Below are 11,488 nucleotides of genomic sequence, written 5' to 3' on the forward strand. Positions count from 1 at the left end.
GTTATGACCAACCTAGATAGCACATTCAAAAGCAGAGACATTACTTTGTCAACAAAGGTCTGTCTAGTCAAGGCTATGGTTTTTCCAGTAGTCATGTATGGATGTGAGAGCTGGACTGTGAAGAAAGCTGAGCATCGAAGAATTGATGCTTTTGAACTGTGGTGTTGGAGAAGACTCTTGAGAGTCCCTTCGACTGCAAGGAGATCAAACCAGTCACTTGTAAAGGAAATCAGTCCTGAATATTCATTGGAGGGACTGATGCTGAAACTGAAGCTCCAATACTTTTGGCCACCTGATGTGAAGAACTTTCTCATTGATGGAGACCATAATGCTGGGAAAGATTGAAGGCAGGAGAAAAGGGGACAACGGAGGATTTGTATGGTTTAACGGCATCACTGACTAGATGGACATGAATTTTAGCAAACTCTGGAAGTTGGTGATGGATAGGGAAGCCAGGCATGCTACAGTCCATGTGGTCGCAAAGAACTGGACCTGACTGAGTGACTGAACTGAACTGAACTTGGTGGGCAAACGCAACAGCCTGGGCACATTAAAAATGTATTGAGGGGGTAGAATTCTCTTCCTGTTACCCTGACACCCAGAAGCCTTTCTCAGGCAAGTATGAGTGGTTGTGTATCTCATGTTTCTGTGAGGACCTTCTCCCTGCCCTCCTTCCAAAGCAGCAACATGTGACTTAATTTATGACATGTTCATGAAGAGAAAGGTTCTAAGAATCCCCCAAAGACCTTAGCATGTGCATTTCTCAACACTTCTGCCCAATTTTCAATCAGTTCTGTTATTTTCTTACTTTAATCCAAACTTATGTCAGTTTTAATCAATAACCTGTATGCTACAAGAAGTGGGTCCACTCCTTTTAACACAGTCATCTGTCCTGTTGCTATTCCCCCAATTTTCTTGAATCAACTTTGCCATTTCTATAATCTCTAAGAGCTTGATTTTTCCTAATATTCCACTGTGCCATTTATATTCTGAGTTTTTTCCACATAGCTTAGCTTAACTAACACCCTTGATTCTATTGACAGACCTGGTAACATATTGGCCTTGCTGATTTTAAAACTCTGATGAAAATGGTCATGTGATGTTAGAATTATCTGCTGGAAAGTGACTAGGAGAAGGCAATGGCACCCCACTCCAGTACTCTTGCCTGGAGAATTCCATGGATGGAGGAGCATGGTAAGCTACAGTCCATGGGGTCCCTAAGAGTCGGACACGACTGAGCGACTTCACTTTCACTTTTCACTTGCATGCATTGGAGAAGGAAATGGCAACCCACTCCAGTGTTCCTGCCTGGAGAATCCCAGGGACAGGGAGCCTGGTGGGCTGCCATCTACGGGGTTGCACAGAGTCGCACACAACTGACGTGACTTAGCAGCAGCAGCAGCAGCAGCAACTAGGTCTAAAGGCAGTTATGGCATCTGGTCCCATCACTTCATGGAAAATAGATAGGGAAATAGTGGAAGCAATGTCAGACTTTATTTTTTTGGGCTCCAAAATCACTGCAGATGGTGACTGCAGCCATAAAATTAAAAGACCCTCCCCCTTGGAAGAAAAGCTATGACAAACCTAGTTGCTGCTGCTGCTGCTAAGTCACTTCAGTCGTGTCCGACTCTGTGTGACCCCATAGACGGCAGCCCACCAGGCTCCCCTGTCCCTGGGATTCTCCAGGCAAGAACACTGGAGTGGGTTGCCATTTCCTTCTCCAATGCATGAAAGTGAAAAGTGAAAGTGAAGTCGCTTGGTTGTGTCCGATCCTCAGCGACCCCATGGACTGCAGCCTACCAGGCTCCTCCATCCATGGGATTTTCCAGGCAAGAGTACTGGAGTGGGGTGCCATACCGGATGCCTTTGGCATCTAATGAACTTTCTACACTCCAGCTGGTCTTCTCTGTGCAAGTTCCAGTGGTTGTTCAGCTTTAGTTTGCTAGGAGTTGTTCTTTCCGCAGTAGTTTTTTTGTTTAGTCTCATGGAATCATACTCTCTGAATGCATAGCTTACTCTTTCGCCAAAGACTTAAGGAGACTCTATATTCAGATTTCTGGAGCTCTTTCTCTACATTTCTCCCTCTTTTCTTGTATAATGTGTAAATTTTAGTCAACATCTGTTTTCTCAATTCAGCAAGACTATTGCATTCTGTTAGGGTTCTCTCTCCTTATGCTGTTTATCTTTATGATATTACATCTTTCTATTTATGGACATGGTACATCCTTTCATTTTCTAAGTTCTATTTAAAGTCTTTAATAAATGTTTATAATTTCTCTTCCCAAAGTTTCTGTGTCTTTGTTAGATATATTTCTTGTTTTTTAGTAGATATCACATATTACATCTTTACTTTTTATCATTTTATTTTTTAATAATTTAAAACTAATAGAAAATTTCCATACTGCAAAAAAGTTACAAGAATAATGAAAAGAACTTCAACACAATTCATACTTGACAATTTTAAATATTTGTCATATTTTGCAATCACTTTTATCTAAAACATATACTGTAGCTTAAACATCTCTCAGCCATTTGAGAGTTCAGTTCAGTTCAGTTGCTCAGTCATCTCTGACTCTTTGTGACCCCATGGACTCAAAATATGCTTTTAGAATGAATCAGTCTCTCTGTCTTACTGCCAAATATGCAATATCAACACAAGATTACATACAAACCTCTTATTGTAGTATTATTCAGAATTTGAAGATAGTTAAGAAAAATGAATAAACCACTAGGACTATTTACTAGAAAGAGGAAACTAATTTAATAGGGTCAGTTCAGTTCAATTGCTCAGTCTTGTCCAACTCTTTGTGACCCCATGGACTGTATGTAGCACATCAGTTTTCCCTGCCCATCACCAAACCCCAGAGCCTACTCAAACTCATGTTCATCATATCAGTGATGCCATCCAACCATCTCATCCTGTGTCATCCCCTTCTCCTCCTGCTGTCAATCTTTCCCACCATCAGTGTCTTTTCCAGTGAGTCAGTTCTTCGCATCAGGTGGCCAAAGTATTGGAGTTTAAGCTTCAGCATCAGTCTTTCCAATGAATATTCCAATGAATATTCAGGTCTGATTTCCTTTAGGATTCACTGGTTTGATCTCCTTGCAGCCCAAGGGACTCCCAAGAGTCTTCTCCAACACCACAGTTCAAAAGCATCAATTCTTCAGCGCTCAGCTTTCTTTATAGTCCAACTCTCACATCCATACATGACTACTGGAAAAACCATAGCTTTGATTAGATGGACCTTTGTTGGCAAAATAATGTCTCTGCTTTTTAATATGCTGTCTCAGTTGGTCATAGCTTTTCTTCCAAGAGGCAAGCATCTTTTAATTTCATGGCTGCAGTCACCACCTGCAATAATTTTGGAGCCCCCCAAAATAAAGTTTCTTACTGTTTCCATTGTTTCCCCATCTATTTACCATGAAGTGATAGGACTAGATTGTATGATCTTAGTTTTCTGAATGTTGAATTTTAAGCCAACTTTTTCAGTCTCTCAATTTCATCAAGAGGCTCTTTAGTTCTTCTTCACCTTAATGTCATAAGGGTTATGCCATCTGTGTGATCTGAGGTTATTGATATTTCTCCCAGCAATCTTAGTTCTAACTTGTGCTTCATCCAGCCTGGCATTTTGCATGATATACTCTGCATATATGTTAAATAAACAGGGGGACAATATACAGCCTTGATGTACTCCTTTCCCAATTTGGAACCAATCTGTTGTTCCACGTCTAGTTCTAACTGTTGCTTCTTGACCTCCATATAGATTTCTCAGGAGGCAGGTAAAGTGGTCTGGTATTCCCATCTTGTTAAGATTTTCCACAGTTTGTTGTAATCCACACAGTCAAAGGCTTTAGTGTAGTCAATAAAGCAGAAGTAGATGTTTCTCTGAAACTCTCTTGCTTTTGTGATGTTCTAATGGATGTTGGCAATTTGATGTCTGCCTTTTCTAAATCCAGCTTGAACATATGGAAGTTCATGGGTCACATACTTTTGAAGCCTCACTTGGAGAATTATGAGCATTACTTTGCTAGCATGTGAAATGAGTGCAACTGTGGGGTAGTTTGAACATTCCTTGGCATTGCCTTTCTTTGGGATTGGAATGAAAACTGACCCTTTCTAGCACTGTGGCCACTCTCGAGTTTTCCAAATTCACTGACATATTAAGTGCAGCAGTTTCACAGCATCATCTTTTAGAATTTGAAATAGCTTAACTGGAACTCCATTATCTTCAGTAGCTTTGTTTGTAGTGATGCTTCCTAAGATGCACTGGACTTCGCATTCCAGGATGTCTGGCTCTAAGTGAGTGATCACACCATCGTGGTTATCTGGGTCATGGAGATCTTTTTGGTATAGTTCTTCTGTGTATTCTTGCCATCTCTTCTTAATATCTTCTGCTTCTGTTATGTTCATACCATTTCTGTCCTTTATTGTACCCATCTTTGCATGAAATATTCCCTTGCTATCTCTAATTTTCTTGAAGAGATCTCTAGTCTTTCCCATCCTATTGTTTTCCTCTATTTCTTTGCACTGATCACTTAGGAAAGCTTTCTTATCTCTCCTTGCTATTCTTTGGAACTCTGTGTTCAAATGGGTATATCTTTTCTTTTCTCCTTTGCCTTTTACTTCCCTTCTTTTCTCAGATATTTGTAAGGCCTTTTCAGACAACCATTCTGCCCTTTTGCATTTCTTTTTCTTGAGAATGGTCTAGATCCCTGCATCCTGTAGAATGTCATTAACCTCTGTTACAGTCTTCAGGCACTCTCTATCTTATATAGTTCCTTGAATTTATTTGTCATTCCACTGTATAATCATAAGGGATTTGATTTAGGTCATAACTGAATGGTATAGTGGTTTTCCCTTCTTTCTCAATTTAAGTCTGAATTTAGCAATAAGGAATTCATAATCTGAGCCACAGTCAGCTCCCAGTCTTGTTTTTGCTGGCTGTATAGACTTCTCCATCTTTGGCTTCACAGAATATAATCAATCTGATTTTGGTATTGACTGTCTGGTGATGTCCATGTATAGAGTCTTTTCTTGTGTTGTTGGAAGAGGGTGTTTGTTATGCCTAGTGTGCTCTCTTAGCAAAACTCTATTAGCCTTTGTGCTGCTTCATTTTGCACTGCAAGGCTAAATTTACTTGTTACTCCAGGTTATCTCTTGACTTCCTCCTTTTGCATTCCAGTCCCCTATGATGAAAAGGACATCTTTATTGGGTGTTAATTTTAGAAGGTCTTGTAGGTTTTCATAGAACCATTCAACTTCAGCTTCTTCAGCATTACCAGTTGGGGCATAGACTTGGATCACTGTGATATTGAATGGTTGCCTTGGAAACAAACAGAGATCATTCTGTTGTTTTTGAGACTGCACCCAAGTACTGCATTTCAGACTCTTTTGTTGTCTATTAGGGCTGCTCCATTTCTTCCAAGGGATTCTTGCCCGCAGTGGTTGATATAATGTTCATCTGAATTAAATTCGCCCATTCCAGTCCATTTTCGATCATTGATTCCAAAAATGTCGATGTTCACTCTTGGCATCTCCTGTTTCACCACCTCCAATTTACCTTGATTCATGGTCCTAAGTTCCCATTCAATATTGCTGTTCACAGCATTGGACTTTACTTCCATCACCAGTCACAGCCACAGCTGAGTGGTGTTTTTGCCTGGACTCCAAAAATTACAAAATTAAGTACCTTCATTGCATAGAAATTCAACATGCTTTTCCTGAGAACAATAATATTCTTCTAAATATTTGTAGTTAAGTTATAAAATTCAGGAAACTTACTATTTACGCAATATTGTTCTTTAGACTATAATCCATGTTGTAGTTTGGACTTCACAGGTGGCACTAGTGGTAAAGAACAAATCTTCCAATGTCAGAGATGTGGGTTCCATCCCTGGGTTGGGAAGACCTCTGAAGGAGGGCACAGGAGCACACTCCAGTGTTCTTGCCGGGAGAATTCCATGGACTGAGGAGCCTAAAGGGCTCCATAGTGTCACAAGTGAAGTGACGCAAGTGAAGACACAAGTGAAGTGACTTAGTATGGTACAGCATATAGCTTTGTCTCTCTTTTTAATCATTTGTCCTTTATAACAATGATTTCCAGTATAGAATCTAGTCCAGAATTGTGCATTGTAGCTAGTCACATCTAATTAGTATAATTTTAGCTAGGAATAGTTTGGTGTTCATGCCATTGATGGTTTTAGAGAATACAGGACATTCTTTATAATTCAATTTGGGTTTTTCTAATTTTATGATTAGATTTAGATAATGGAAATAGTACTGTATTTTGATTAGATACATGTTCATATTTCTAGTTCTAGACAACATGCCTTGTAACCTCTGTATCATATTTTTTAGTTAATTGTTTCCATGTGCTGAATTCTGGCTATATATATTCAAATTCACAAAAATCTTTCAACTATTTTAAATCTATTAAACTTTGTTTTTTTAAAATATCTTTCTTATCTATATTTTCAATTTAATTGTTTAAAACTTTATGCAGCATTTATATTCCTCATTAGAGTATTCTATTATTTAAATGTTGGTCTAAATCTAATGTTTTCTCTTGCTTTAGACTCTCATTCATTTTTTTTTTTCTTCCTTTAGTCGGCTATTTTAGACTATGGACTTAATGTTGAAGATGATTTTATCCTAAGCAATCCTGGTAGGCTAGATTGAAAGAGGATTTGATTTGGTCTTTGACAGATGTTCTGGGACATTGCATCATACTATTATTTTTATTTTATGTGTAACAGGATTGTTTCAATATCTTTTGAAAAATTTTTTAAGATATGCTTATTTATATTTTTCTAACTCCTGAATATTAAAAAGCAGACGCATTACTTTGCCATTAAAGGTCCATCTAGTCAAAGCTATGGTTTCCAGTAGTCATGTATGGATGTGAGAGTTGGACCATAAAGAAAGCTGAGTGCCAAAGAATTGATGTTTTTGAACTGTGGTGTTGGAAAAGACTCTTGAAGGTCCCTTGGACTGCAAGGAGATCAAACCAGTCAATTGTAAAGAAAATCAGTCCTGAATATTCATTGGAAGGACTGATACTGAAGCTGAAACTCCAATACTTTGACCATCTGATGCGAAGAACTGACTCATTTGAAAAGACCCTGATGCTGGGAAAGATTGAGGGCAAGAGGAGAAGGGGAGAACAGAAGATGAGATGGCTGGATCACCCTCCAACCATCACCAACTGGTGATGGATGGCATCACCAACTCTATGGATATGAGTTTGAGCAAGCTCCAGAAGTTGCTGATGGACAGGGAAAGCTTGGCGTGCTGCAGTCAATAGGGTCACAGAGAGTCGGACATGACTGAGCAACTGAACTGAATTGAATCTCTGAACAATTCAAAGATATTTTAGCCAGTTTTCTAAAGGCATTGCTATCAAAGATTTAAATAAAAACTAGTAATCATACTTTGGTTGCTGTTTCATTAAAAACTTAGTTTATCCAGTTAAGACTATTTTTGCATTCTTGATGTACCTTTTTCCTATCAGCATACTTTTGAACTTTTCTAGAATTTTTAAAATCACTGTATTAAAACACTTTCTTTTAAAGTGTTTTTGACCTTTCTAGATAAGTATTTACATTACACTATTTTATGTATGAATCATGTCTTTTGAATATTTTGTAGTATCTTAAGATGTGTTTAGAAAAACTATACATTAGACAAAATATTAACCAAAACATCCATGCTCATTGTTTCTTACTATTTTGAGAGGTATTTCTGTTCTGACCTAATCCTTTTTTTAAAGAATTAAAGGTCATATCATGTTATTAAAAACTATCATTGTACTTAATTTTCCTCATAACCAAATTATAAAACAATAGTGGATCATGAATTGCAAATCGATGCACAAATTAAAACACTAAGTGACAGAGGAGTGAGGCCAAGGTTGCAATGGGGCTGCTTGTGGGTAATCACAGGTTTCACATGAACAGCCTTCCTGTTCCTCTGCTAGTGACAGTGCTTACTGGAAACCTAAGCACACACACAATAGCCTCCCTCTTAAATATTTCATAATTGTTCATTCCAGTTAAAGCCCAGGTCATTCAGCCTCTGCTTATGGTGCAAGGCTTTATCCAAGGGTACACCACTGGGCTACAACTCAAGTGTGCCCAAAGATATTTTCCTTGCATTTTGCTTCAGAAAGATTCATGTAACCCAATTAAAATTTTCAACTATACAGAAAAGTTGAAATAACTAAATAATGAATATTCACATACCCACAACCTAGGTCCCATGATTGCTAACATTTTGTTACTTTTATTTTATCACATATATAATAAATCTCTCCATACATTGATCCATCTTATTTTTTGACACACTTCAAAGTAAGTTGCAAATATCAGTATGCTTTACTTATAAAATTTCAACATTCTTATCAGTATTTGTTTCTTAATTTTTTAGGTAAAATTTACAAAGGGAAATACTGCATGATTCCATTTATACAAAGTTCTAAAGTGGAAAAAAATAATATGGTAAAAAAAAAAAAATCAGAACCATGATTACTTTTGGAGTGAAGAGTATGAAGTGTGGAAATTGATAGGGATGTGGCCCACGGGAATTTCCTGGGTTCTAGCTAACACACATATATAGTAAGTCTATCTATTCATCAATCCTCCTAATTTGTTGATGTACTTCAAAGTAAGTTGCAAATATCAATATGCTTTACTTCTAAATATTTCAACTGTCTGATCAGCATTTGTTTCTGGTTCTTAATTTTTTAAGGTAAAATTGACATACAGTGGAAGGCACAAATGCTAAGTGTATAATTTGCAATTTTGACAAACTTCTATCAACAAAATAGAAAAACAGCTAGAATGCAGAAAATTCCTTTGGGCTATTTCCCTATTAATTTCTACCCTACTTACTCCCTCACCAAAAAGGGAAGCTTGGTTCTGACTTTTTTTTTTTTTAACCATAAATTATTTTTCTTACTTTAGAACTTTGTATAAATGAAATTACTCTTTTGTGTAAGTCTTCCTTGGGAGGTGAGATGGTAAAGAATCTGCCCACAATGCAGGAGACCTGGGTTCAATCCATGGGTTGGGAAGATCCCCTGGAGAAGGAGATGGCAACCCACTCCAGTGTTCTTGCCCAGAGATTCCTAAGGACAGAGGAGCCTGGCGGGTTACAGTCTCCATGAAGGTCACAAAGAGTCAGACATAACTGAGTGAGTAACACACACATCTTTATTCAGTGACATATTTCTGAGACTCATCCATGTTACTGTTATTTTCATTTCTCTGTTAATGCTGAGCAGTGAGAGCCCAGTGTATGACTGTCTTGCACTTTGCCTTCAGTTTCCTGTTGGTGGACATCTGGACTGCTTCCCGTTTTTGCATATTATGAATAAAACTGCTAAGGGCACTCATGTACAGATCTTTCTGTGGTTAAGTGATTTCACTTCTAGGAGTGGACGTGTTGGGCCACAGGGTAGGTGTGTGTTTGATGAAAAACAGCAAAGCCTTTTCCAAGGTGGCTGTTCCATTTTCACTGCCCCCAGTGATGTTGGAGCTGTCGTTCTCTTTATCTTAACCATTCTGGTGGGTGGGTTGTGACCTCTGATTTGGTATTTGCTTGATGACTAATGCTGCTGGATACTTTCTCATATCCTTATCAGGCATTTGTATATCTTCCTTTTTGAAGTATATGTTCAAGGCTCTGATAATTTTACAGCTAGATACAACTTAAGAGAGAAACTAATATATTCCATTAGATGTCATAATGTACAAAAAGCAATAGCCCTCCCTTATATGTAGAATCTAAAAGGAAATTATACAAATGAACTTACTTACAAAACAGAAAGACACACACAGACTTAGAGAACGAACTTATGGTGCTGGAAGGAAGGATAGTTACGGAGTCTGGGATGTGCATGTTCACCCTGCTAACTTAAAATGGATAACCAACAAGAACATGGAACTCTGCTCAATGTTATGCGGCAGCCTGGATGGGAGAGGAGTCTAGGGGAGAATGGATATACATTTATGTATGGCTGAGTTGTTCTGCTGACCACCTGAAAGTATTGCAACATTGTTAAGTATTTTTTTTTTAAAGCAGCAGTCTTAAAAAAACAGTATTGAAATATTAAATCAGAAATTGGAAATTAGAACAAAGAAAACAATAAACAGATAACAAAAGTTGGCTCTTAAAATATTTATACTAGACAGTTCACTAGAAAATAAGAAGGAACTTGGAAAATAGCATAAATTAGAAAATGTAACTATATAAAAGAACACACAAATGTTTCAAAAGTGAAAGTGAAAATAATGTATATATGTAGGAAACGGTTATAAAACAATATGACACACCAGGCATGCAAATAAATTTCAACAAAAAGCAATTTTCTGATAAATTGAACTGTCAAAATACACTTCAAACTCAGAAAAATGTAACTGTCCACAAGAAGAAGGACACTTCCAGCTTTATCTGGCAGGTGTAGGCTCTTTCCTGACATCATGAAATAGTTATATTTAAAGTCCTTGCAACAGTTCATCTCTTGGCTCAGAGAATCACTCCCATTTCATTATCCTTTGTTAACTTTGAACTCTTTCTACATCAATTACCCTAGAATGAACCCAATGCTGTTTTTCCTCTGTACATTTGATTTGTTAAACTGTATTGCACAATTGATGCTGCTTATTCTGTATCAGAGTCTGCATGGGGCATCACTTGGCACCATGGCTGAAGGTCACACTGGATGCTGAGCAGCCCACCTTTCAAAGGCTCCTTAGACTTTATGTCCACAGATCAGATCAGATCAGTCACTCAGTCGTGTCCGACTCTTTGCGACTCCATGAATCGCAGCACGCCAGGCCTCCCTGTCCATCACCAACTCCCAGAGTTCACTGAGACACACGTCCATCAAGTCAGTGATGCCATCCAGCCATCTCATCCTCTGTCGTCCCTTTCTCCTCCTGCCCCCAATCCCTCCCATATCAAATTTTTTTCCAGTGAGTCACCTCTTCACATGAGGTGGCCGAAGTACTGGAGTTTCAGCTTTAGCATCATTCCTCCCAAAGAAATCCCAGGGCTGATCTCCTTCAGAATGGACTGGTTGGATCTCCTTGCAGTCCATGGGACTCTCAAGAGTCTTCTCCAACACCACAATTCAAAAGCATCGATTCTTCGGTGTTCAGCCTTCTTCACAGTCCAACTCTCACATCCATACATGACCACAGGAAAAACCATAGCCCCGACTAGCCGGACCTTTGTTGACAAAGTAATGTCTCTGCTTTCGAATATGCTATCTAGGTTGGTCATAACTTTCCTTCCAAGGAGTAAGTGTCTTTTAATTTCATGGCTGCAGTCACCATCTGCAGTGATTTTGGAGCCCAGAAAAATAAAGTCTGACACTGTTTCCCCATCTATTTCCCATGAAGTGATGGGACCGGATGCCATGATCTTCGTTTTCTGAATGTTGAGCTTTAAACCAACTTTTTCACTCTCCACTTTCACCTTCATCAA

The sequence above is a fragment of the Bison bison genome, unplaced genomic scaffold (assembly GCF_000754665.1).
Source record: "Bison bison bison isolate TAMUID 2011002044 unplaced genomic scaffold, Bison_UMD1.0 scf7180017864171, whole genome shotgun sequence".
NCBI lineage: Eukaryota > Metazoa > Chordata > Mammalia > Artiodactyla > Bovidae > Bison > Bison bison.